Source organism: Perognathus longimembris, chromosome 9, assembly GCF_023159225.1.
Source record: "Perognathus longimembris pacificus isolate PPM17 chromosome 9, ASM2315922v1, whole genome shotgun sequence".
Lineage (NCBI taxonomy): Eukaryota > Metazoa > Chordata > Mammalia > Rodentia > Heteromyidae > Perognathus > Perognathus longimembris.
In genome coordinates this window covers 64,224,168-64,251,191 of record NC_063169.1, presented here as the reverse complement: position 1 = coordinate 64,251,191, position 27,024 = coordinate 64,224,168, and positions in this window count along the sequence as shown.

Sequence of the window (27,024 nt, the reverse complement as noted above, 5' to 3'; positions counted from 1 at the left end):
ATAGATACAAGTTTATTTTTATGAGGATGCCTTATTTTTACATTTTCTTTAGCCCTTTTGTATTTATTTGTCTTTATTTTTTGACTGAAACTATGAACATGCTCCAAATTAAAGGTGACATAAGAAGATGAACTCAGAAATCGATTCCATTTTGAATCTTTTTTTTTAATCTTTCCCCCATTCCTGGTATTCCATGATATTAATTTTGGCCATATCATTTCTTTGTAGGTTTCTTTTTATACAGAGTGGTAAATGCATACATTTTCCCACCATCTCCTATTTCGTAGAGAAAAGTTGCAAATACATTTCCTCTTTCCCATTTTGCTTTTTTCGTTGCTATTTTGAAAAATCACTCTAGAGCAGTTCATAGAAATGTAGTTATTTTATTCAGTTACAGAGTATTCCATTATATGGATATAACACATGGCTTATTGAAGTTTTCCATTTGTGAAAAATGAGGCTGTTTACAGCATTTTGCATTTAGACACATGCCATGATAAAAAGTATGGTTCATATTTTTGTATTATTAGAAATAAATCATCATTCATAAATTACAAGAAATGAAAGTGCTGAAGCAAAGGGTAAATGGACATTTTGTTGTGTGAGTTATTGCTAATTCTGTTCCATACAGATTTCATTTTTTTCAATGCTTGACAGTAATGTACAATTGAATCTCTGTCCCACAGTCTTGCTGGAAGAATATAATAAATATTTGACAATACAGTAGATAGTACAAATGATATCCATTTCTTAATTTCTCTTATTATGAGTAAATTTGAACATTATTGCATGCTTAAGGACCTTTTAAAATATTTGTTAGTGTATATGACACAGAATAGAAGAGAGAGGGAGAGATTTGTTTTCTTTTATCGTTTTCTTTTTTTCTTTATATTTCTGCGGCCATGGGGCTTGAACTCAGGGCCTGAACCTCTTTGTCCTCATGGCTAATGCTCTGCCACTTTGAGCTACAGCTTCACTTTTGGTATTTGAGTGGTTAATTGAAGATAAGTGTCTCCAGAAGACTGCCTGGACTGGCTACGAACTGCGATCCTCTGATCTCAGCCTCCTGAGCAGCTAGTATTACAGGCATGAGCCACCAGTGCCTGGCTTCTACCTAATTACCATTTTACCATTGTAAAGATGATGTATACAAGGGTTACTGTTACATAAGCCAGACAAAGAGTACATTTCTTTTTGAACAATGTCACTCTTTCCCTTGCTCTCTCCCAGCTTTTCCCTCCCATACCCACCCACAAATTGTATAATTCATTTTCAAAATAATATCTAGTGAGTACCATTGCGGAATTTGTTCACCCTTTGTCCCAACATTTCTGTGCCTCCCTTACCCTCCCAAAGACAGATAAATAAATAAAAAAGACAAAAGGATGCCCTGTGCTAGTGGCTCACGCCCATAATCCTAGTTACTCCCGAGGCTGAGATCTGAGGATCGAGGTTTGAAGCCAGCCTGGGCAGGAAAAGTTGTGAGACTCTTATCTCTGATTAGTCACCAAAAAACAGGAACTAGAGCTGTGGCTCATGGTGGTAGACCAGTAGCCTTGAGTGAAAAAGCTCAAGGAAAGCACCCAGACCCTGAGTTCAAGCCCTAAGACCAAAACCAAGAAATAAACAAAACAGGAAATGAAAACAAGGACAGCAACCAAGAAGAAGAAGAAGAAGAAGAAGAAGAAGAAGAAGAAGAAGAAGAAGAAGAAGAAGAAGAAGAAGAAGAAGAAGAAGAAGAAGAAGAAGAAGAAGAAGACCCTCTTGTTTCCACTTTCTGGAGTTCATTTTGATAAATGTTATTTTATGTGGTCAAATGCACATAGCTATTGGGCCTATGTGATCCTCTACTAAGAATATCATCCTTTGGTCTCACTGCGTGAATGCCAAGAGACTTGTAAAATTGATCATGTCCATTTTTTTTTCTTTTACCATCCAGTATGTTTACTTGTAGATTGATAGACACATTCTAGTTTCCACAAATGAGGGAAAGCATGCAACTTATGTTTCTTTGGGTCTGACTTACTTTGCTTAATATTTTTTCCAAGTCTTTTCATTTCCTTATGAATTCTCTACTTGATTCTTATGCTCTTCCTCTCATAGTTATAGAGCTACTTATATATTTTAAATGCTAACCTTTATTTATAACACATACTGCAAGTGCATTCTTACAGAGCACTATCTTTTGACTTTGCTTGCTGTAATTTTTGTGGGGGGTATATACATGTTAATTTCACTTTGGGCCTGAAAGTCCTTTGGAGATTTACTTACAATGGGACATGTAAAAGAAAGGTATAACCCATGTAAAAGAAAGGTATAATTCCATGTGTATTATTTGCCCTTGCTGTTTAACTTTCTGGAGTCTCCACCTGTAGGCTTAAGTTGGTGCAGAGACTCCTGTAGAATACTTTCCACATCTCAGAGGAGGGGTTTAGAAATCTCTGCCAAGACCACACCAGAAGGGCAAATGGCTATGGAGAACAGTCAATTTCCATTGACTGTTCAGTTAACTCACTCAAGTAGATAAATATTCTACAAAGATGATTAAATTGTTTTATTGAATTTTTGTATATACCAGACACAGATGTGTCCTACTGTATCATTTGCTTCTTATTAAGGAAGTACTTCAAGGCTATTACTGGGTCCTTAAAAACTGTGCTTTGCTTTGGATGTTTGTGTTACAAAGTATTAATAGACACAGACTCGTCATCATCAGAACAAGTAGTTTTTCAAGTGCATTATATTTCTAGGATGCACATATTCTTATACTGACATTCACATAAAATAGTTTAGGTCATATATTTACTGATTGCTTTCCTATTTCATTGTCTATTCAAAAACATTTAAAATGAATTCGTTATCTCCTACCCTTAAATAGTGGCAATTTCTTAAATAGTAGCAATTTCTAAGCTTTTCATAAAACATAAGATGGATAGATCGCTTTTAAACTACTAATTACTGAACTTAACAAACTGTTGTTTAAAACCATAACCATGCAGAGATTCAACATCTAACGGTACGCACTAGAAAATGGTACAAATGTCGGTAGACTGGGCAAAGTTCCAAGATAAAATAACTTTCAAAAAAGTTAGAAAATCTTAATCTGAAAGTAGAAGTAACCTGTGAACCCCACATCCCACAGGAGTCTAAGTTGATTAAAAACAAATGATCTTATTTCCATATAGATACAGGAAAATTTAATGAGTTCTAGCAATTCCTTCATCCTCCAACTCTTCTTTTATGAAGATGAATTTTATTGTTAAGAACTCTAGTTGACACTGGTAAATTAGCTATATTTGTAAGATCTTTTATTATTACTATTCTTTTTATTGTTATTATACAGGTAATGTACAGAGGAGTTACGGTCACATGTCATAAGATCTTTTATTTTTGTTGGTTGTGAAGCTTGAACTCAGGGCCTGACCACTGTCCCTGAACCTCGTTGTGCTCAAGGCTAATGCTCTATCCCTTGAGCCACAGCAACATTTCCATTTCTGAGTGGTTAATTGGAGATAGGAGTCTCATGGGGACCCTTCCTGGGTTGGCTTTGAACTGTGACTCAGATCTTGGCCTCCTGAGTAGCTAGGATTATAGGCGTGTGAGCCACTGACACTTGCCAAGGTGGTAAGATCATGAAGGGTAAGAACAATAAGATGATAAGCACTAACAGAATTCTAGAAACTAGTTATCTGAACTTGAGGCCGGCAACTCTGAAAGCTGCAGAAAGCTCATAGGCCACCTGGTCGCAGATGTCCCCCAATACAAGGTGATTTATACTGTGAATCTCTTAATCTTTTTTTTTTTTTTTTTTTTTTTTGGCCAGTCCTGGGCCTTAGACTCAGGGCCTGAGCACTGTCCCTGGCTTCTTTTTGCTCAAGGCTAGCACTCTACCACTTGAGCCAGAGCGCCCCTTCTGGCCATTTTCTGTATATGTGGTGCTGGGGAATCGAATCGAGGGCTTCATGTATACAAGGCAAGTGCTTTTGCCACTAGGCCATATCCCCAGCACCTAAGGTTTTATTCTTTTTTTTTTTTTTTTTTTGGCCAGTCCTGGGCCTCGGACTCAGGGCCTGAGCACTGTCCCTGGCTTCTTTTTGCTCAAGGCTAGCACTCTACCACTTGAGCCACAGCGCCACTTCTGGCCATTTTCTGTATATATGTGGTGCTGGGGAATGGAACCCAGGGCCTCATGTATACTAGGCAAGCACTCTTGCCACTAGGCCATATCCCCAGCCACTGTGAATCTCTTAACAATGCGGTTGATGGGAACCTGGAATGAGCCCAGAGCAGGTTGCTTACTGTTCGGCTGGCTGTGGATAAAAAGAAAAATCCTATTTCTGTTTCCCAAAGGAGAGTGAGACTCCATGCAATGCCTATAGAAAGATTTCAACATAAAAGGAGTTCGTGGAAGAAAGTTCCAGCAGACCGGGTTTCCGAATTCTTTTTGATTTCAGACAAAAGACTCAGGAAGCCCAAGTCCTTCCTATCTCTGAAGTCCACGGGCGTGTGCATGAGGCATTCCAACCCAGCACTGCTGGTAGAAAATAGGAGCTAGTGTTGTGATTTGAGTCATCCTTCTTAATAAGCAGCTGCTCCCTTTTACCAGCTGATATTTCGTATTAAATTGTCCCGCTGATATTTCATCAAGATGGCATGCTGCCTGCACCCCACATTTACCTCATGTCCCTTTTGTGGCTCATTGTAAGCTTGTACAATGGGGGACTCTGAGAGGCAGCTGTGAGTTTTCTGGGTTTTCAATATGCCCGGCATCGTTGTCAGCAATTACATCCCACCTCCTCTTTCGGCCCTTGTATTCTGAGTCCAGAGCACGGACCGCAAATTAACCACCCAGTGGACAGGGCCCTGCTGTCCCTAAGAGGCAAATGAAGTCCTTCCGGTTAGTAGAACATTCTAATCATCAGGCATCCGAGGCAGTGGAAAAACAAGCTCTGTATGTTATGCAATTGTTTGTGTTCCCTAAAATCTTCATCCTGGGGTAACAGGATTTTTGTCTTTAATTCCTCTACAAGTTTGACTTGTTGCCATTGAGCAGGGCTCTTCAAATACAGGGAACCTCACCCTCAGAATGCTCGGCTCAGAGGAAGGGCGATCTCATTTTATTGGTTTTTATGTTCCTCCTATTTTATATTTTCTTGTAGTTACGTGGTTGTGCAACGCATCCATTTCTAAGTCCAATGCGTCTCGATCAGTGTCACTTTTTCCATCGCTCTCCCCATCTCTCCTCGTGATCAGGTTGTAAAATCCCAAGTTCTAACTTAGAAATAAGACTAACTTATGTGTTGTAAGTCATAAGAATGTTGAAATGAATGCCTAGGAAGAAAAAGGAGGCCATAAAAATATATGTAAAGTCTTTGCTACGCTTGTGGTTCTACCTTAGTATATACCCCTCTCCCCCGTGCAGCCTGGGGAGCTTCTGCACTTGAAGGGCCAGGGAGGAGATACACTGAGGGCTGCAGCATGGCTCAAGTGGTAGAGCTCTTGCTTAGCATGTTTGAGGTCCTGTGTTCAAATCTCACTACGGCCATATGTGTGTCTATATGTATAAAATTACTGAGAATCGATCATGAGTATATAGGCTCAAATTCCTTTAAAAATGGATCGTCTTTCTTTTATCCTGTTGAAAATTTACTTTTTATTTTCTCCGAAAATTTGGCTGAGGATGCTTTCTAATAGCTTTATGGTGAACATCTACAACTTTGTTTGCTATTTTTTAATTTTAAAATTCAAATTAATTAATTCCAATATTATAAGGTCTAAGCAATCTGAGTTTGAGACCTGGCTCTTCCTTTTCTTGCCATGTGATTGGCAACTACTTATCTCATCCTTACTTTTGTTTTTTATGCAATGAAGGTGACAACGGCAAGTATGAGATCCTAAGTTCTAACCCCAGTGCCACCAAAACAAAACCAAAAGTAAAAACCAAGCCAAAAAAACAAAACCAACTGACTTTCAGCTGGTATGGCGGTACACACCTGTAATCTAAGCTCCTTGACTGGAAGTAGAAAGATCATGGGAGATACAACATCAGCCCCAGCAAAAGCTCAAGACCCTATCTTAAAAAATAAAACAAAAGGCAAAGGACTTGAGGTGTGGCTCATGAGACAGAGCACTTGCCTAGCAAGTCCACAGCCTTGAGTTCAACCCCTCATACTGAAAGAAAGGAAAAGAACGTGTGTTTTGTCTCCCAATACTTAGCCATTCTGAGCTGAAGAGCTCAGGGACAGCGCCCAGGCCCAGAATTCACGACCCATGACTAGATGCCCCCCCCGCCCCCCCAAAAAAGCTTCTCTAAATTAAAAAAAAACAAACAAAAAAACTATATATGTGGTTTGTTTGTTTTTGCTGATCTTACAGTTTGCACTGTCCTATCCTTGAGCTTCTTTTTGTTCAAGGCTAGAGCTCTACCACTTGAGCCACAGCACCACTTCTGCCTTTTTCTGAGTAATTTGTTGGAAATAAGAGTCTCATGGACTTTCCAGTCCAGGCTGACTTTGAACCATGATCCTCAGATTTCAGCCTCATGAAAAGCTATATGGCTTGAGCCATCAGTTCCTGGCTTTCTAAATCAACTAACTATATTTTAAGACAGGTGATTCATATAGAAAAATGAAGACAAGTCATCATGTTAATAAAGCTGCTGTGTGCCTGGTGGAAGTATACACTCTAGAAATAGTTAAAGGAACTTTCCCTCACTTTCATGCATTTATTGCCTGAAGGAAATGTTAACTACTCCATGGGCCAATGAACCCTTTTGCAGGGTTTTGTGGGAAATTCAGTTATATTCTAGGCTTAGAATCTTTCAATGCTTTAGGCAGGAAAACAAACTGGTATTAGATTGTTTTTTCCAGTACAATGGTCTGGAAACAAAATGCTACAAAGTTACTAAAGTTACCTGCTTTTCGATATTAAGTATTGCCATCTCTTGGGGATGCTAAATGATATATTAAGTTGTATTTGCTTTGCTTAGATTGTGATGATTAAATTTCCAAGCCTCTGAACAGCAGCTACAAATCCATATTTCTTTCTTTCTATTTCATTACTTGCTGATAATTGTATTGTAAGCTGCTTTGGAATTCATCTCATAAGATGTTATATATTTCACATTGGGGCTGTGCTCGTGCTGCCTGAATCTCAACAGTCTGCCCTCTTTTAAGGAATATGTAAGGTCAGCTGAAATCTGACCGTGAGGTAAAGGGAGAAAATGATGTGTTTTAACCAATGCAACATAAAAAAAAATTAGCTCTCAAATAGTAAAAATAATTAAAAATGGTAAAATCCTCTATCATAAAAAGGCATGGGGAATTAACTCTTCAATATTCAAAACGTGTTTACAGTGAAAGAATTTGAGGGCTGGCGATGCAACTCAGCTATATGGTAGAGCATCTGCCTAGTATTCATAAGGCCTTGGGTTCAAATCCTAGCAACACACACACACACATACACACACACACACACACACACACACACACACAACTGAAACTCAATTTCAAGTCAAAGCAAGTATTATGTTGAAAACAATTTGCATAATAAAAATGAATGGCCTTATGTCTGGACCCAAACTGATCTAACTCTGTGTTGGGATAGCCTGGGGAAGGTAGTCAGAGCTGGAAGCCCCTCCTGTTTCTACCCAAGAATCCCAGGGCTGGGGGCCTTCTCATAGTTCCCATGAGCCTCTCAGGCCACGCCTCTTACTGGAGAATGAGAGGCTCTTTCTTTTGCCTTTGCAATATAGGACTTGAATAGCTTTTATCTACTCTACCATTTATTCTTTTTTGGTTGACCCGTTCTTTCTGCAGTAAATCTTTTCTTGCAAATAGTTTCATGATCTGTCTTCCTAGATATTTTGTAATAGAACAGATTTGAGACACTGAGGATCTTAATGCCATTACACAATCTGGAATTGACTAGTCGTAGTTTATGTCTCCAGTATAACTGTTTAAACCTCTTGACATTAAAATATGAAGCTGTTCTGTCATTTTGGAGCCATTTCCCGAATAATTTCCAATTTTCAAGCTATTTGTGCACAGGAAACTGCTATTTAACAAAGGGTACAGCAAGAGAAGCCAGGAGCCTGTCATCTAATTACAAGCATCCTTTATTATCTGTACTAAGTTGTCTTTTCTTATCTGAAACAAAATTATGGAAAGTATGGAAAGATCCAGAAGTAGCACTTACTTACCAAAAACATCAGTTGTTAAAATCCTACTCAAAATTTCCATTTTAGAGATCCCAGGAGACACATGTGACCTATGAAATTGTTTATCAGAGACTTGTAGGAATATTCTCAGAGCAGTCTTGAGTTAACAAGACTGCTGTCCTCAATATAAGAAGATAATAATCAAGAAGAGGTATATGTTTATGTTTAGGAGAGATATCTCCCAGCAGAGGGCGAAAGCCAATCAAGTTATCAAGCCTGGGGCCTGAATTGCTACTGTAAGGATCTGGAATGCTGAATTCTTTATATTTTAGTTCCGCGGAGAAGTACAATATCCAGAGGCTATGAGGATACCCGGCATAAGAAGAATATGCTGGGGATATGGCTTGAGTTATGGAGAGTCACCTTAGCAAGTGTGAGGCCCTGTGTTCAATCCCCAGTACCTCCAATTAAAAGTTGTGGGTTTTTTTTTTATTTGTTTTTGTTTTAGTATTACAAAAGCAGCAGCAGAAAGGCATGCATTGTGGCTTGAATGGGAGATTTTCCCCGTTGGCTCTAGATGGGGATGTTATTTTGGAGGGTGATGGAGATTGTAAGAGGAGGGGCCTAGTTGCAGGGGGCGTGGCCTTTGGGGCCTCTCTTTCCTGTCCCCTTTGCTTTGCCACCTCTTGCTCACCACAGGCCCACGGCAACAGAGCAAATCTAGACAAGAGATCTGTCTATCACCCCCACCCCCTGCCATACTCTGAAAGGTATTTTGATTTTTAAGTGGCAGGGTTGATCACAACTCAGCACAGGAAGTCGGCTGTGGAATTGTCTACTTGAGTCAATGGGATCCTTGAAAAAAAATGGAGCATTTGGAGCAGTTGGGGATTCAGAGTTTCTAATGAAGGATGCTCAATCCATATTATGAATGTGGAAAGGGCAAGCATTAAAGAGACTCCCTGTGGTGGCCCCCTGTGTATCCTGTACTTGCTTCTGGGTGCCAAGAATGCAGCCCCCTACCTGTCTCACAGGGAGCCCTTCTCAGGGCTGGACTGCATGTGAAAGCGGAAGGATGAAGTTCTGATTCTCGTTCAGACAAAGGACAGAATTCTTAATGCTACCGAGCCACAAGTTCTCCTCAGTCAGTGCTCTTCAGCTAGAATAGAAGTCCAGCTTGGCATAGAGCGTGCGGGACTGGAGCGTGAGGCAGACCCATTGCAAATATGCTGCCTCCTGTCCTTCCAGTGAAAGTGTCCTTTGTTGTGTGTCTTCCGCGAGCATACATGCAACACTAACGAGCTTATTAGGTCAAAAGTGAGACAAAATCAAATTCTAAGTCAGAAAGATACTAGAATGATGTGTGTTATTCTACTAGAATTGGTGGAATAAGTATGAGCTTGTAATTGTAATGGCAGATGGGATATATCTATATCTATCTATCTATCTATATCTATATATGTTATATACACTGTATTGAGAGGATGTGGAAACAATAGATTGCGTCTGCTATTTCATACTTCCCAGAACCCGAGATCTTGGCCCTGAGAATCATTCTCCTCTAACAGGATCCCGAGAGAACTGGATACTTTTAGAACATGTGATGAGACAGTACAAGAAGTGTGGCCAGGCCTGGTGGTGCACACCTGTAACCCAAAGATTCGGAAGGCAGAGGCAAGAGAGTCTTTGCAGGCCAGCCTTGGCTATGCAGTGTTCTAGCTCCATTTGGGTTACTTGGTGAGAACCTTTCTCAGTAGTGTATTTCTGACATTGCAGGGAGAAATCTCTTGTATCTCAATGGCAAAACGGAACGATCACCCAAAAAAGACATCCACGGCACCCACAGAAAAATCTCAAAAATGCAGGGGCCACTAGCACCAGAAAAGAAGAATTTGCTTCAAAGTGAGGCTAGGGTGTTGAGATGGATCCAACAGGGGTTCAGACTTGCCTTCCCAGGTGGTGGGAGCTGCTAGACCAGGAAGTATTTAGTTTCTCCTCTGGCTCCATGTCACAACCTCAGAAAAGCAAGACCCAAGGGAGAAGCCCACCTTCCTCACTCGCATGGACCTGGTGTGAGAGGTGTGAAGCTAGCGAAAGCCCGGTTCTTACTCTAGCTTCCTTCTTCACAGCAAAAGAAGGTAGCCCAAAGTAAACTTTGGGATTGAAGCGTCAATGATGCCGCTTTGTGCTAGGGAAGGCGTCTTAGGTGTCTTATGAAAGGCTATGTATGATTGGACAAACGTAAAAATGGTCATGTTTTAACTCTTGAGTTATCTGTCTCTTCAGTAAGCTAGATGTATTCACAGGGCATAAGAGGTAGCATATGATGAACTTTTATTTTTGTTTTCTTCAAAGATGTCCACCCTATCTACTCCATTTAGCATATATTGACTGTGTGGGTACTGGATCATTCCCACAGTGTTAGATAGCATAGAGGGCACTAACAACTGTAAGCCACGGCAGAGTCTTCCTTTCCAAGAGTTTGCAGTCATCTGAAGTCAATATATAAGCCCTGTGTCAATCAACTCTAAACACCAAAGTACATTACTAATACAAATTCTGCCATATATTTTTCCAAAAAAAATACTGCTATTATATAGCGTTCTTCAAACACCTCTTATCTATTTTCTTTGAATCTGTGAATTTGAACTTTGGCCACACAATTCATTATGAACATTACCAACATGTGAGAACGCCTGGAGCAGCAATGATTGGTTTCTAACATTTGCTGCTCTGATCAGTCCTGGCTGATATGACAGCCTGCATCCCATTTACTCCGAAATGCCCGCTCAATGCTTTCCTGGTTCTGATTCCTTGCTTGGAAACCCCTTTCTATCTTCATCTGCCTTTCTGGCAACTGAGTTCTTTTCCTAGTAGCCTAGATTCTTTTCTTTATTTGAAGCCAGCATTGCCTGTATGGACCTAGTCTGTCTCAGTGGATTCTTTCTGAGTGCCCCTCCCTCCTATCACACATACATCTAAAAAAAAAATCTTGTAATTCTGTGAGTAATACATCTCCTATATCTCCTATATTCACTTGATTTAAGCAGCACTGTAACACAGGCAATCACATCTAAAATGAAATCAAGGTATTCTTATGTCTAGAAACAAATACTTGATTCATTGGAAAATTCTTAGAGCTGACGTCAAGGAGTTTAATACAATTGTGTTGATTTGAGGCATAGCACGACCCCCCCCCCCAAAACAAAACAAACACTTGAGGATGTTTAGGTATCTTCTTAAACGTATTAACATGATAAGATAAAATTTAGTTCTCAAACTGGAGCTGGGCAGTTAAGGTAGCATGCGCTAGCAGATAATCAAACTAAGGCCTGCTAATTCCATTGTGCTGCAGTGGATCGCAATGTGCAGCTGATGAAACCCAGCATAGTCTATGTTCGTCACAAATTGCTGTTCCTGATGAAACAGAGCAGTAGCTTTCCACTTGAATATTTTCCAGAGCAGAGAGAACTGCTTGTGTATGCATGCAGGCTTGCGGCTTGCTCAGTAGCTCTTTGGAAATATTTTAAATGGATATTTTGGTATCCTTAGCAAACTTTGGAGTTCTGTTTCCTCTGTTAACTCATATTGTCAAATGCTTACCAGTTGCAAGACTGAAGTGAGAAACCCGACTTCATCCTACCAGGAATGAGCAGGTGTGCACACCTATTTGATGTACTTCTCCTAAGTCTCAGGAGATAGCTATACTTTAAACCACTCTCAAATACCCATCATTATTACTCTAAGCAAGCCCACTAAACATGGCAAGAGCCATAGTAAGAGGACTCACCCCCAAACCACAACTATGCAAGTATATATAAGTTCTGTAGCTATTAGGTTAAATCAAAAGTTCATGTGCAAAGTGACAGTGGAACATAATTTTTGCTGATTCTTGACTCCAATTACCACAGAACACAGAGGTCTGTGTCTGATTGGTTGGCCTATGTCATGCTGGCAAAATTCAATGTTGACAATGAATTCTACATTTTCCCCCTTAGATTTAGTTTCTAAGAGAACAGAAAATCAGCCCTAGCAAAAGACAGCTGAAATGATCTCAAGGCCTCATTCTGAATTTTTGTACCATTCTTACCTTCAACTCTAGATTACCAAATAGCAGTTAAGCAATTGATTAGGAAAATGTATACCTAGTACACAGAAAGTGGCAGTTGTTGAAGAAATAGTTCTCTGAAATAGAGAATCTGTGTTCTAATTTGCACTCTGACAGTGCCAGGAATGATCATTTATCTGTATTCCTTTGCACTGTTTTCTTTATAATCATTAAGCCATTGTACAAAAGGATTTCAACAAGTCAATTTTCCTGTATTTTTAGACATGACAACAAATCTCAAAGTATTGAACATGGTTACTCCTTTTAATGGCTGTTAAAGAACTACCTAAATCTTTGCAACAAACAAGTCTGGAGAACAAGAGCTTGCTAGCTTTTTCTTCTGTGTTATACATGCAGGATTAGCACAGAAACAGGCAGGAGGTGAATGTTCAGTTATCTCCTGAACACATGATTCTGTGAAGGTAAGAATTCTGGGTCTCCGTTTCTCCGTATCCAAAATCAAGTGGTACATACGTGATGTCTGTCCTTCAAACTTCCTGCAACTTAGTGTTTGTGGACTACCATTTCATGCTCCCAGCCTTCTGAAATGTCGAGACTCTTTCAAAATGAAAGAGCTATGTGGACCCACTAGAGAGGAAAAAAGTAGTAGGTCAACAATTCATCCACTCTCTTCTGGATTACCTGAGTTCATAAAATGAATGTGTAAACTATATAAACAAACAGAACTCTGCAAGATGGATTCCTTCAGATAGCAGGAAAGATAGATTTGGGTATTTCCAGGTTAGAGCTAGGGAAATGACAAAGGAAAAGATATAGACCAACAAAGGAGAGGGGGTACGTAGGGGAAATACGGATGGTTTTTAATTTTTCTGTATTACCATGCATATAGGATTAAAATCTCTACCTTAAAATTGACTCATCCTGGTTGCTCTATATAATTAAATGATGGAGTAAATGTCATAGCCCAGGTCTATGTGACTAGCTTCATCAGAATTATTTAATTGTGTTTGCTGCTTCCTGGAGATTCAGATAACAAATATGACATCCCAAATCTTGGGCAGACCAAACAACAATGCCATAGTCATAGGAAGAAAAGATGGCTATCCCCCTCCCGCTGTGTGGAGGTAGATTTTGACAATAGAGATGTTTGCCTCCTTTCAAAGATAAAGGGAAAAACTTCAAGTTCTTTCATTCGGAGAAGCAGATGGATAGTAAGAGTTGATAATAGTCTCTGAGATGACCAAAAAGAGAATTCCAATTGCCTTAATAATTAGAAGTAAGGCTTGAAGTCAAGAAATTCAAAGCCTGTTTACAAAGCCATGCCCTTCCCATTTATTTAAGGACACAGGTGATCACAGGCACACAATTGGACAAGTCCAGCAGCCATGGCACAATGCTTTTGATTAATAGCACTGAAATCACAAAGAAGAAGCTCAACTGGGAATAACAGCCAACTAGATGCACATCCAATAATAAAATGTTCCCACAAGATAATAAAATGCTTTGTTTAACAGGAAGAATGACAAATGAGAATTTCCTATTTATTTTTTTTCAAAAGAGAATTGACAATGTATGTTTCAGCAAGTAAAAGTAGAAGTGTGAATGTTGCCCCTTTCGATTGATGACACAAGGTGTATTTAAGAATAAATATTAAGACCAAAGAAAAATACTTCTTTTTACAATCTTGGGTAGAGCTTCCACTTTGGGGTATAAGAAACTAGTTTTTCCAGTGGACTACACACTTAGTATGTGAAAACTTCAAAACCTACTAGAAGAAAATATATGGGAAATCCTCCATGATGTTGAAATGCATAAAGATTTTTTGGAACAAAACACAGGAGACAAAAGCACAAATAAACAAGCAGGATTATATCAAGTTTAAAAGTTCCTATATAACAGAGAAAACAATGAAGAGATTGCTTACAGAGTGTATGGGGGCAAGGACAGTTGCTAACTATACATCTGATAAGGATTTAAAGTTCAGAATATATAAATAACACAAGCAACTCAATAGAAAAACCAAATAATATGATTTGAAATGGGCAAAAAGCCTGCAAAATACTTTCTTAAAAGAAGATATACAAATAAGCCGGCCACTGGTGGCTCACATCTGTAATCTTAGCTACTCAGGAGGCTGAGATGTAAGAATCATGGTTCAAAGCCAGCCCAGGCCAGAAAGTCCCCATGAGACTCTTATCTCCAGTTAACCACCAGAAAGCCAGAAGTGACGCCATGGCTCAAAATGGTAGAGTGCTAGCCTTGAGCAAAAGAGCTCAGGGACAGGGCCCAGGCCCTAAGTTCAAGCTCCATAACCACAAAAGATAAAAAAGAAGACACACAAATGCTAAATAGGCCTATGAAAGAAAAAGTTTCACATCACTAATCATCAGAAAAATGAGGAAAATGTAAATCAAAACTGTAGTGAGATTATATCACCTTGAGGCAGTTAGAGTGATAGTTTACTTTAAAAAAAGGCAGAAAATATAAGTGTGGAGAGAATGCAGACAAAAAGGAACTATTTACATAGTGTTAATGAAAGCCAGAATGGTGGTTCTTCAATATGCTAGAAACAGAAACATGATATAGTCCAACAATCCCACTACTGGACATACTTTGAACAAAAACGAAATATGTTAAAAGATGTCTTCACTCTCACTATGATTATGGCTCCCTAGGTATGCACACATGTACACTGTCATGCATGAAAATAGGCTTGGTGTTTGGAATATGTAACCAACTACATGATATGTGTATGTGTGTGCGCACACACGCACATACATATACATGCGTATACATGTATATGTATAGTGGCATATGATTCAACTATAAGAAAGAACAAAATCCTACCATTAGCAACAATGTGGGCAATGTTGGAAGAAAAGTTGAGTTGAGCAGACAGCTCTGAAGAACCTGGAAGGCAATGTTCTTAACCCCAGTGGTAAGTAAGCTTCCATTCTCCGATGGGAAAATACTGTGTGTGTCGGGGCATCATTTTTAGTATCAGCAAATGTCACACACAGCCCTTTTGTTTTCACTTCAATAACCTGCACATGGAGTATATTTAGTTAAGCACTCTCCCAGCTTTAAGAAACCTATTTACCCTGGTGCAAAATATCTTTACTTGATGCATAGATTATATAGACGCAACAAATAACCTTTGTAAGATGCTGGGCTAATAATTTTTGACATATAGTAATATTGTTCTCTGCTAAGAAATGGCTTGGTGCAGTGAATCTTATAACAGTTTGAGGAATATTTAGATAGTTTGGACATTATAACATATAACTTAACAATGATACTGAGATGGTTGTTTTTAACCATTCTGTAAGATTTATGGCTAAACAGAGCAATTATCCACAGTTTCACATTATGTTGCATCTATTTCTATTTTTGTCCATGTGCAAATAAAAATTTCCTTTTCCTTTCCATTTAGTATTGTCTTATAAATATTTTCCCTGCTTTTACAATTTTAAAAATAATTATCATACATGTCAATAATTAAGCTTTATTCACGTCCCTTTTAAATGCTTTAAAAATCTTCCTTTCAGCTATTCTAAAACAATCTTAGTTTTCACTTTTTTGGTAATGGTTATTTCCATTTTTAAAATATTTTTAATGCCTTAACTATGATTTTGCATTGTACATTGCTATTCTTTCAATATTCTTCTAAGGAAAACAATCAGAATTATCTAGTTTCTCAGTTTATCATTTGACTTCATTTTTTTTTTTTGCAGGCATTATTCAAATTTTAGGGTTTTTTTTTAATCAGTCCTGGGGCTTGAACTCAGGGCCTGGGCACTGTCTCCGAGCTTCTTTTGCTCAAGGCTAGCATTCTACCACTTGAGCCGGAAGCACCACTTCTGGCTTTTTCTGTGTATGTAGTACCGAGGAATCGAACCCAGGGCTTCGTGCATGCTAGGCAAGCACTCTACCATTAGGTTAAACTCCTGGCCCCTTGACTTCATTCTTGATTCTAGAATCAAGCAAGAGTCTGGACCAAAGATGTTCTGGAACATTCTACTCCAGTGCATGGGGAGGGGGGCACTGTTTTACAACCAGAGTAAGACTTCAGGACATTAAAGTGTGTAACAGAGAGGTTGTGTACTTACTCACATGTCTTTTGGGAACATAGTTTGACCACTTGGCTGCTTGTAATTGTCTGAGAGTCAGCTAGTTGTTACATGAGAAGGTGACCGTCTACCTTGAGTTCATTTTCAGCTCACTATGCCACAAGAATCTTTAATATGTATGGAGGCAGCACTAGTCCAAACTTAACAGGTATAATCTTAAAACTATATATCTTCTCACAACTCATTAAGTATCCGTATCTGAAATTTCAACTTTTTGTATCTTGAAGCAAACTTTTATTATTTCCAACTCGTTTTCTATTTCTTCTCTAAAATTTACTCTAGCTATTTCTCGTTCGCCATAGCCCTTCCCCTTGTTTACGACTCTCAAGCAATGGCCATGTGCTTTGGGGACTGTATTGTATTGCAATTTGAAAAGACCTTAATGAAATGCCATGGAACTGGATTTTAGAAAGAATGACTTGACAAGCAATGCGCCCTTGCTACTGAATAATAAGAAGGAACGATGAATCTACACAGGACTTGTGAGGCCATTGACAGCAATATCACAGAAAGCTAATCATCATCCGTCTTCCTGTTGAGTGGTCTGGTTAGCATCTATGTGTACCTAGCACTCATCAATTAGTAGCCATGTTTCTTTTTGAGCTCTTTAAATGCGCTTCTAGGAGTCCAGAGAGCGATGGCTAGGTTGCCCTTGATGCTATCTCTGTGGTACAGGCAACCCTCATATTGGACGATTTTGCCTTAAAAAAAAAAAGGCCAGGTATGGATTCTTGCTACTGAATCCAACTACATTAGTATTGTTTCTCCAAGAATCTACACCTACATAACTTGAACTAATATTTTTAAATATTCAACATCTAGAGGCATTCATATGAATATATCTCCTCTCTTGTCTTTTTATTTTGGGGAGGTTACTTGATAAAAATCAGTGTAGGTTGTGCTCTTGAATTTGAAGTAATTTCAGGGTAAATGTCTAATAGGATATTAAATATATATGGGTTTGAGGCTCCACAGAGAATTATAGACCAATTTTTTAAATGAGTTATTGGTTAAAGAAATAGTTTATAATACACTATGGGAGTAGATATCATCCAATAAATATATACAGAATTAGAATAGAAGATCACAGGATGGAGCCCCAGGTAATGCCCAGTTATCAATGAGTATATGAACACAGAATCTAGTAGAGAAAACTAAGGAGAGATTTTCGGGGGGGGGGAAGATATTATGAAAGCCTGAAATAAAGAATGACAATCTTCAAAATTGAGAGGATTGCTTGGAAAGTGTTCTTCGGGTTTAAACATCAGCTGATGGTTGTGAATTTATACTAGGTGACAACTCCCTGTGGGGTGAGCTGGGGTGGGCTTGGGGTGGGGGTGGAGAGGAGGGAAGCAAGGAGGACTTGGCTCTGCTTCCCAAAAGAAGCAGGGAACACAGAGTATAATTACACATGGAAGGCACTGGAGTCAGGAGACACTTTTAAGATGTGGAGAGAGAGAGTATTTGCCGAAGACAAGAAAAGTCCAAGGTGCCTGATCCCATCAAATCACTCATTCAATCATTCATGGAGTAAAGTATCATTTTTTAAAAGGGATAAGTGTGAAAATTAAATAATGCCTATGACTAAATGCATACATAAACCACTCATAACATCCTTAGCTCATTATAGGTAACTCATTAAACATTAATATTAATCAACAGAGCAATACCCGTGTAAAAACAATAAAGTAAAATAATTGGGTAATATTTTATTAAGGTGTTTATACTAGCACTCTATTTTCCTTTAAAATATAGTTGTCCTAAGCGTGGCCTTGGTGGCTCACACCAGTAATCCTAAACTACTCAAAGATGGCCGAAATCTGAGGATCTCGACTAGAAGCTATCCTGGGCAGGGAAGACTCAGACTCTTACGTTGAATGAACCAACAAAAAGCCAGAAGCGAAGGGGTATCTCAAGTGATAGAGAGCTAACCTTGAGAACAAAACAAAACAAAACTAAGGGACAGTGACGGGGCCCTGAGTTCAAGTCCCCACACTGGCACAAAAAATACAATTGTTCTAATTAACTTACATATAATTTCACACTGTTTCTCTTATTTCACAAATAATCTCCCAAGCGTGGGTGAGGCTGTTTTCGTTTCTCCCTGTAAACACTATGGATTTCATTATGCTAGGACCTCTTCATTTTTCTTCTTCTATATATGTAGTGCTGAGGAATCAAATCCAGGGCTTCATGTATGTGAGGCAGGTGCTCTACCACCAGGCCATGTTCCCAGCCCCTTCCTTTTTCTTAATTTGATGGTTGAGGTCCTCGAAGTGGCGATCTGAGACAAAGGGCGTGGAGTCTTTCAACTCCCTTTTAGCTATAGCTTTTCCTCTGGAGGACTTCGGCAGGCAGTAGGCAGGCCTGGGAGGGAGTCTGGCAGGGTCGGGCTGGCTGGGCGGTAGAAGGGCGCTGCTTTAACCTCCGTGTCTGTGAAGATGAACCGGGCGGGAGGCCAGGGAAGCACACGGGGGAGGTAATGATGGGCACGGGCCACCAAGGCCCTGTGGCTTAGCCACGGGTTTTCTTCCTCCAATCCATTCGTTGACACTGGGAAATCATAGATCAAGTGTAGGTCTAGGATTACACAACTTTGGATACTAAGTGAACTTTTCTTACTAGAAAATGAAAAGCACATATGGGAGGTAGGTTATTAGATAGAAGAGGGAAGAAGACAGATGGACTATTATAAAGAGCTTAATGAGAGTGACATCCTTTAATTGAAACTCCAAGCCTTCGGGAAGTCTCCTAGAACCAGTGGCTCTCCTGGTTGCTGGGGGGACATGTCTGAGCTCCAAAGAGACTGGTCTAATGATCAGCAGGAAGTTGCCTGGGGAAGGAGAGCTATCTAGCAGATTTAAGGTCACAGCTTCAGAAGCCTTGCGCTCAGTGATAGCCCCCAAATCCCAGCAGCCATGGGAATTCTCGTGGAGAATTCTCCATAGAGAATCTAAGAGAATTAATATGAGAGGCAGCAAACATGAAGTATTGGTACCGTGTCAAGAAAGCCTAGCAAATGCCTTCTTTGTCTTTGTGATTGAGATGGTGGGTCTTTAGGTAGACTATAAAATGGAAACTAGAGAACTTTGGAGAAGAGAACATGGAAGAGCTCACCATAGCTCCTTAGTGCTCAAGCTCATTCAAGAGCAGAAAAAAAAAATCTCTAGGAAAAAAAATGAAAGAACTACAAGGACATTAGGGAGTCAACTCACCATCAAGAAATTATTTACAATTTAACAGGATGGGGGGGACAGAATTTGATATTGTATACTAAAGGAGTGATTTAAAGAAATGATTCATTGAACTTTAGCCCCTGGACAGTTTGATTATAAGTTCTTACTTCCCCTCTGTGATTGGGCCTCTCTGTCTCAGAAAGGAAGAGTACCAAAATTTAGAGGCATCACTTCAGTTCACCCCAGATTCCATGGCTGTTGTGGGGCAAAGGAAGGCTTTAATACAGACTCCATTGCTCGAAGGAGCTTACTCAGTTCTAAGAAGAGAGCATCTACTTGTGCTGAACGTGACACAAATAGACACAGGGCAACCTCAGATGTGTGTTCTATTATAGAGGGAGCGGTCATCAATCGGGATAGAGTTACTGTCCTGCTTCAGGGAAATTTCAGACCGGATGACATCTCCAGTCCCTTCTAGCCAGAGAGCATTCTAAGCCAGTGACTCAGTAGCTTAGGGACAAACATCACTCTCCGACTCATTACAACCCTTTCACTTCTGGACAAGTTGACTAACCAATTTGAGCCTATTTGTAAGGCAGACATTAAGATTAACAAAATGTCACTTCATTGTGGAAAATACTCCAGGAAAATAAGGGAACACAACACACGGAGGAGTAATTCATAATGTTTAATTAGACCTAATTATGGAATCAGGGTTTGGGCAATATATTTTATTGGGCCTCCTTGTATGATTAAATACATAATCTGTTTGAGTTTCTTTCCATGTCTAGGCTTCCACAAGATTTAACATGAAAAGGTTGTGCTTTGAACTCTGATTTCCTACTTAGAAGGACAAAATTGTCCTTTTGCACAGGGTATAAGAAGGCAATTTGGAATTTCCATGCAGATCTCAAGTTCTTTTCCTCTTCCTGTCCCACTCTGTCCTTGACCTGTGATTATGGGAATGTCACTAAATTCTCACAAATCTCATTTCAGTGTCATGAGTGTAGGCTGCGTTATTATATTATTTACTTTCCTTTCCAGTATAGAGTCATCTATAAAATTGCTTATTTTAAATAATGTCTAACAGCTACTTTATTAGACAATATTGTACCTGTTTTAATTAGCTTAAATTCAAGGGAGAAGACTCCCCTAGAAACACTGAAATGTACTAAAGGGAGTATAGGCTACTGTCAGATGTCAGAGTAATGAAACTATAGTACAGAATACTCACTAGTTTTCAGAGGCAGAGTCTGACATGATGGTCTTTAAGTGTCAGGAAACACACCTGCATGAGAACACATAGGCTATCCTTTAAGGTAAAAGAAAACATGTTGTTAATTCTCTAACATTGCTGGATGACTGTCTGCTTCTTCCTGACATAAATTCTCCAAACAGGAAGAAAAACATTGAAAATAATAGGAGAAAAAGAGAGTGTCAATAAATTAGCTTTCTCTGAGGCTTTTACATATGTGGATTGAACCAATAACAATCCCAGCCAATCGTTCTTCATTTACAAAGGACCATGTTATTTTTTAGGACATGCCATGCCTGCTAATGCCTGCTAACACCTATGAGAGAAGGCATAGTCTTCTCTTCCATGAGTTTACAATCATCTGAAGGCAATGTATAAGTTCTGCATAAATTGACCCAAAACACTGAAGTCTACTACCAATGCAAATTTTGCCAGTGTTCATATGGAGCATTTAAAAAAATATTTTAGTTGTTATTTTAAAGGTGATGTACAGAGGGGTCATAGTTGCATAGGTCAGGTAGTGAGTGCATTTCTTTTTGGACAGTATCAGCCCTTCCCTCGATGTCTTTCATTAAACTTCCCTGGGAAAGAACACAACCCCTTGAGGCTGGGAACTCAGTTTCTCCTCTGGCTGGAGCAGGGAGAGCAGAAGGTCCCATGCTGCTGCCTTGCTCAGCGGAGAGCCGCTTGCTGTCTTCCAGCAGCAGAGTCTGTTTATGTCCTTCATAAAGATTAGCCCAGGTTTCCAATTAATTTCCATTACATTTCCTACACTTGGACTTTCAAGAAAGGAAAGTATCTGGTGTTATTTCAGCTCTTATTTTTCCTTGTTCAATGCCTTTCTGACTGTCCTTCTCCAGGTGCTGCACACAACACAGTTCACACGTTATCTGCTACCGGGTTGCACACTGATTTACACATCCAAGCTTCCTCTCTTAGATGGGGCCATAGGTTAGCTCGCGTCAGGCTTGAGGAATGCCATGCACAAAAGAAAGCGCTTGAAAATCCTATGAGCTTAGTGTGGATGACAAATAGAAATGTTTATCCTTTCTGAATCCTGCAGAAAGCTGAAGGGATAGAAATAGAAGATTTGCTGTCATTTCTGAATAATGTTAGTCTGAAATCAGATATTTCCTCTTGAGAACTCTTTTGGATATGAATGAATTTGGCACCTCTACAAGTTAGTACCATTGGGAGATGGGAGAGACGATTCATAATTTGGATATGTAAATTATTTTTTCATGTCAACTGAAACAAGCCCTCGTGAAGGCAGACAAAAGGCTGGCTTCAGAAATCAATTATGGATTGCCTTCTTCAAACAAGGTCAATAAATGAAGAAAATCTGAGCTAAGAGTCTCTTGGCCAGCCACTGACAAATGGAGAAAGAATGCAGCATCTGCACCTGTGACCCACAATGAAAGCCGGAAGGGAAGGAGCAACAAGCTGCCCAAGACTCTGGTGATGCAATGCATTCTCTCAGAAACTTCTCAGTATTATGTCTCTGAAAATGTCACACTATGAAAGTCTGAAACATTTTGGCTCTGTTAATGCTAGTTACCTATATGTATGAGGCTTCATACAAAATTAAAGCCACACAAAAACTAAAAAATACTCCTCCAACCAACACTGCCTTACAACTCAGAAGGCTGAGATCTGAAGATCATGATTCAAAGCCAGCCCGGGCAAAAAAGTCCACCTGCCTGGAATACAAGAATCATGAGCTTAGCAGCCCCACTTTTGGGTATCTATCCAAAAGACCACAAACATAATCACACTAAACCCACCATCACAACAATGTTCATCGCAGCACAATTTGTCATAGCTAGAATCTGGAACCAATCCAGATGCCCCTCAGTTGATGAGTGGATCAGGAAAATGTGGTACATATACACAATGGAATTTTATGCCTCTATCAGAAAGAATGACATTGCCCCATTTGTAAGGAAATGGAAGGACTTGGAAAAAGTTATACTAAGTGAAGTGAGCCAGACCCAAAGAAGCATGGACTCTATGGTCTCCCTTATAGGGAATAATTAGCACAGGTTTAGGCAAGTCACAGCAGAGGATCACAGGAGCCCAATAGCTATACCCTTATGAACACATAAGATGATGCTAAGTGAAATGAACTCCATGTTATGGAAACTATTGTTATATCACAGTTGTAACTACTTTCAACATGCCATATATAACTGTAGCCTCTATTATTGGTGATATTCCTGTATCATCTTCCTGTGGTTGTACCTACACTATCTCTGTATCTTATCTGAGTATATTGGAAACCGGATATACTGGTATTAGAACCAGGAAATTGAAAGGGAATACCAAAATCGAGAGACACAGGGTAAAAAAAAAAAAAAGACAAACAACTGCAAAAGGAATACTTACGAACTGTTTGGTGAAAATGAACTGAACAACTCATGGGGGGGAGGGGGAAGGAAAAGGGGGAGGAGGGAGGAGGGAATGAGGGACGAGGTACCAAACAGTACAAGAAATGTATCCAATGCCTAATGTATGAAACTGTAACCTCTCTGTAATTCAGTTTGAATATATATATATATATTCATAATCATGAGCTTGTGATCACTGCATTGGATATACAGATTCCTTAGCAACTCTGAATGTGAAGGCATAACCTGTGATGATCATTGCCTGCTTTTATAATAGTGTTATAAGCCTACTGTGATTTTTTTAAACATATTATTCTTTGGCTATAAAGGGGGAAAAGGTATATGTCAAAATTATTAGCAAGGAAAAGTTATGATGCAGTAGATTTTTTTTTTGCATTTTAAAGTCAGACACCAAGGGTGCATATGAATCAAAATTTGTCTTATAGAACCATAACATTTCTACCACTTTGAGATTACTAGTTTGTTTCTGTCTTTTCCTTCCATATCAGCTGGAGAAGACAAAGCAGGCAAAGGATAACGTCGTGGGTCTGTGTCTGTGGCGTGGCAGGAGTCAGGCAATAGCATTCATGTATGAGAGAAGTCAGTTACTGCCAAATCACTTCACTGACATTTGGGACAGGGCTGAAGAATTTTAAATGGCTAATCTCACCCATTATAAACACAGTCCTTGAAATGAACCTGATGTAGCAGAAATTTCATAACTGCCCAACAGAGAAGCTGAGTTTTGAGAAGACTTGGGTTTTGTAGTGACAGGAAGGGGAATGGTTCTCTTCGAATGCTTTTCCGACAGCTGCTCACCTACAGTCAGCAATCACTTCCCATACTCTTAGGATTAACTGTAAGGATCATTTCTTGTACTTTTCTTTCCAGGATAATTTTAGAGAAAACTTAGCCTCCCTAATTTTAAGCAAACATATATAAATAGTATATAAATAATTAACAGTAAAAATAGAAATTTAGCATGTTTATAAATGTTTTAAAGAATAATTTCAACTTATATCTATAATGACCAAGTTAGGTGACTTGAAAAATATTTTCAGACTAGGGGTGTCTGTGACTCAGAGGCACAGAAGTTGCCTAGTTGGGAGTGGGGAGGAACTGGACTTCATTTCCAGAATTCTATTTTTTTTTTCAGTCTTCAAGTAAGGTGCTCTATGGCTACACAGTTGTTGGTTGTTTTTGTTTTTGTTTTTGTTTTTTCAATTTCATGTCTACAGTTTGTACCTCAGTGCTGCATTCATAGCAAAGTTTCCATCCATAAAAATGATCTATGTATGAAGTCAAATACAATGCCGGATGCATTATTAGAGCTCAGAAAAATCAGTTTCAAATGTTAAGGATCCACAGAAAGAGGCTTGAAAAGCGTGATGTACAGATTAGAGTCAAATCCAGATACCCAGTGATCTGTGCACAGTGAGAAGGAATGTTTAAGACGTAAAGGAGCCAGGCAGAGGAGCACATCCCTGCTGTCTTAGCTACTCAGGCGGTAGAAATGAGGACTACAGTTTGAAGCAACCTGGACAAAAAATTTACCAGACTCTCTCTTACCAAATAAAAAAAATATTTTTATAGCAGCACATGTTTGTCATCCCAGCCGCACAAGAACTGTAGAGTAGGCTGGCATAAAAACAATATCCTATTCAAAAAAAAAATCACGATAGCAAAATGAGGTGTCCTGGCTCATGTAGCTGATCATTTGCCTTGCAAGTCCAAGGTCCTGAATTCAAACCCCAGTTCTTTATTATAGACTTATCGTAGTTATTAGCCTAGTTGTTGGAAATGAGCTAGACAAACACAGCATGATGATGTGATGATTTACACTTACTTTGCTTTTCAATCAGGCATGCCTTTCTCCATCTTGGCTGTTTGCTGAGAGGTCAGCTCATGAGTCTCTTTTCTTCCAAAAAGGTAAGATTGCCTTGCATTCTTTCCCACCTAATGTATAGCTCTTAAAAAGTTCTGAGATGTGTGAAATTTCTAGAATTCCTACTAGAGTGTGAGTTGGTAACAACTAAACTGGCACCTCAAGCTTCAGAATTTGATGGAACTGGTCAAATTCATTCCAGCTGTGCTTCACCTCACCACCCTGAAGCCTGCTTGGACTGGGTAACATGGTATATGTCTCAGTAATATCATTCATAGTCTCTTTTCCCGACCTGTTCCTGGGACCTTTGGAAATTATTACTATACTTCTTTAGTTGAGGAGAACAAGATGCAGAGGCAACGTAACAGCACAACTCACAATTTCCACATTATCACTGTAATTCTAAAAGTCCTTTTTCTCTCCCAACTTATATCTATAATGAGATATCTATAAAGAGATTTGTTTTCTTCCTGTTACTCTCTGAGTAGTGCTCAGTCATGCCCCCTAAAGTGTCCAGAAAGTTGTAGAAATTACAGAGTTTACAATTTCAGTGTCCAGCTAAATATACCTTTCTTACTATTCTTTAGAAGGTACACATCTGAATACAAATAAGGTTTAAATGAATGCTGTGAGTACTAATTAATAACACCATTAAGAATAATAAACTTAGTAGTGTAAAAGAGTATAACATATTTTGCACGTGCATTATATGTTCAGCTTAGCATTATGTACTCTATATCAGAACGAGACTCAGTAATCCTCTGTCTGTAGCTGTACAGCCTTTATGGGAGCTTCTTTGAACCATTTGTGATAATTCATAGACCAGGATATCCTGAATATTCTCTCAGCTTGAATGATAGTTACTGATCCTTAAGTTCCTGATTAAAAGTCCTTAAGCTTCATTTTTCTCAGAACACTTTTCATTGGAAAACTAGTCATTGTAAATTCTTTCTCAGCTTCTGTGAACTATAGAAAAATCCAGCCACATGGTCTGTTTTGCTGTCCAAGTATGTCATTCCCAGGGAGCTAGAAAACCAACCATCACTGTGAAATACAATCATCAAGAATGATAGATCTCTAAAGACTTAAAGGGAGACTTCTCAGAAAAAGAAGTAACAATGGCCAATAGACACATGAAGAGATGCTCAACATCCGTGGCCTTATAAGAAATGCAAATCAAAACAACATTGAGATTCCACCTCACCCCAGTTAGAATGGCCATTATCAAGAAAACTAACAATAACCACTGCTGGCAGGAATGTGGCCAAAGAGGAATGTTCAACCACTCTGGAAAGTAGTATGGAGGTTCCTCAAAAGACAGAACATAGAACTTCCCTATGACCCACCAATTCCACTCCAATAGAACACAAACAAGGTCCCAATAAAGCTACCACCAGTACAACCATGTTCATTGCAGCATTGTTTACCATAGCTAAGATATGGAATCAACCCATATGCCCCTCAATGGACAAATGGATCAGGAAAATGTATGTATACACAATGGAATTTTACTCATTAATCAGAAAGAATGATAGTGTACCATTTGTATGGCAATGGAAAGACTTGGAGAAATTATATAAAGCAAAGTAAGCCAGACCCAAAGAAACATAGCTTGCATAGCTTTCCTCATTGGTTGTAACCTAAATGTGCCTATAAGTCTACAAGTAAACACACTGGATGGTAAATGACAAAAAAAAATACACTTGGGCATGATAAGTCATACAGGACTCTAGAAATTCACATAGGGAGACCAAAGGAAAACATTCTTAGGAGAAGGTCCCAGAGGCCCAGTAGCTATGTACATATGGTCATATAAAATGAGGTATATCTAAATGAACTCCAAGAAATGGAAGAAAGAGATTTTTCTTTCTTTTTTTTTGTATTTTGTTTTTTTCTCCTTTATTGATGTTTTTGATACTCACTAGACACTATTTTGAAAATGAACTATACAACATGTGGCAGGC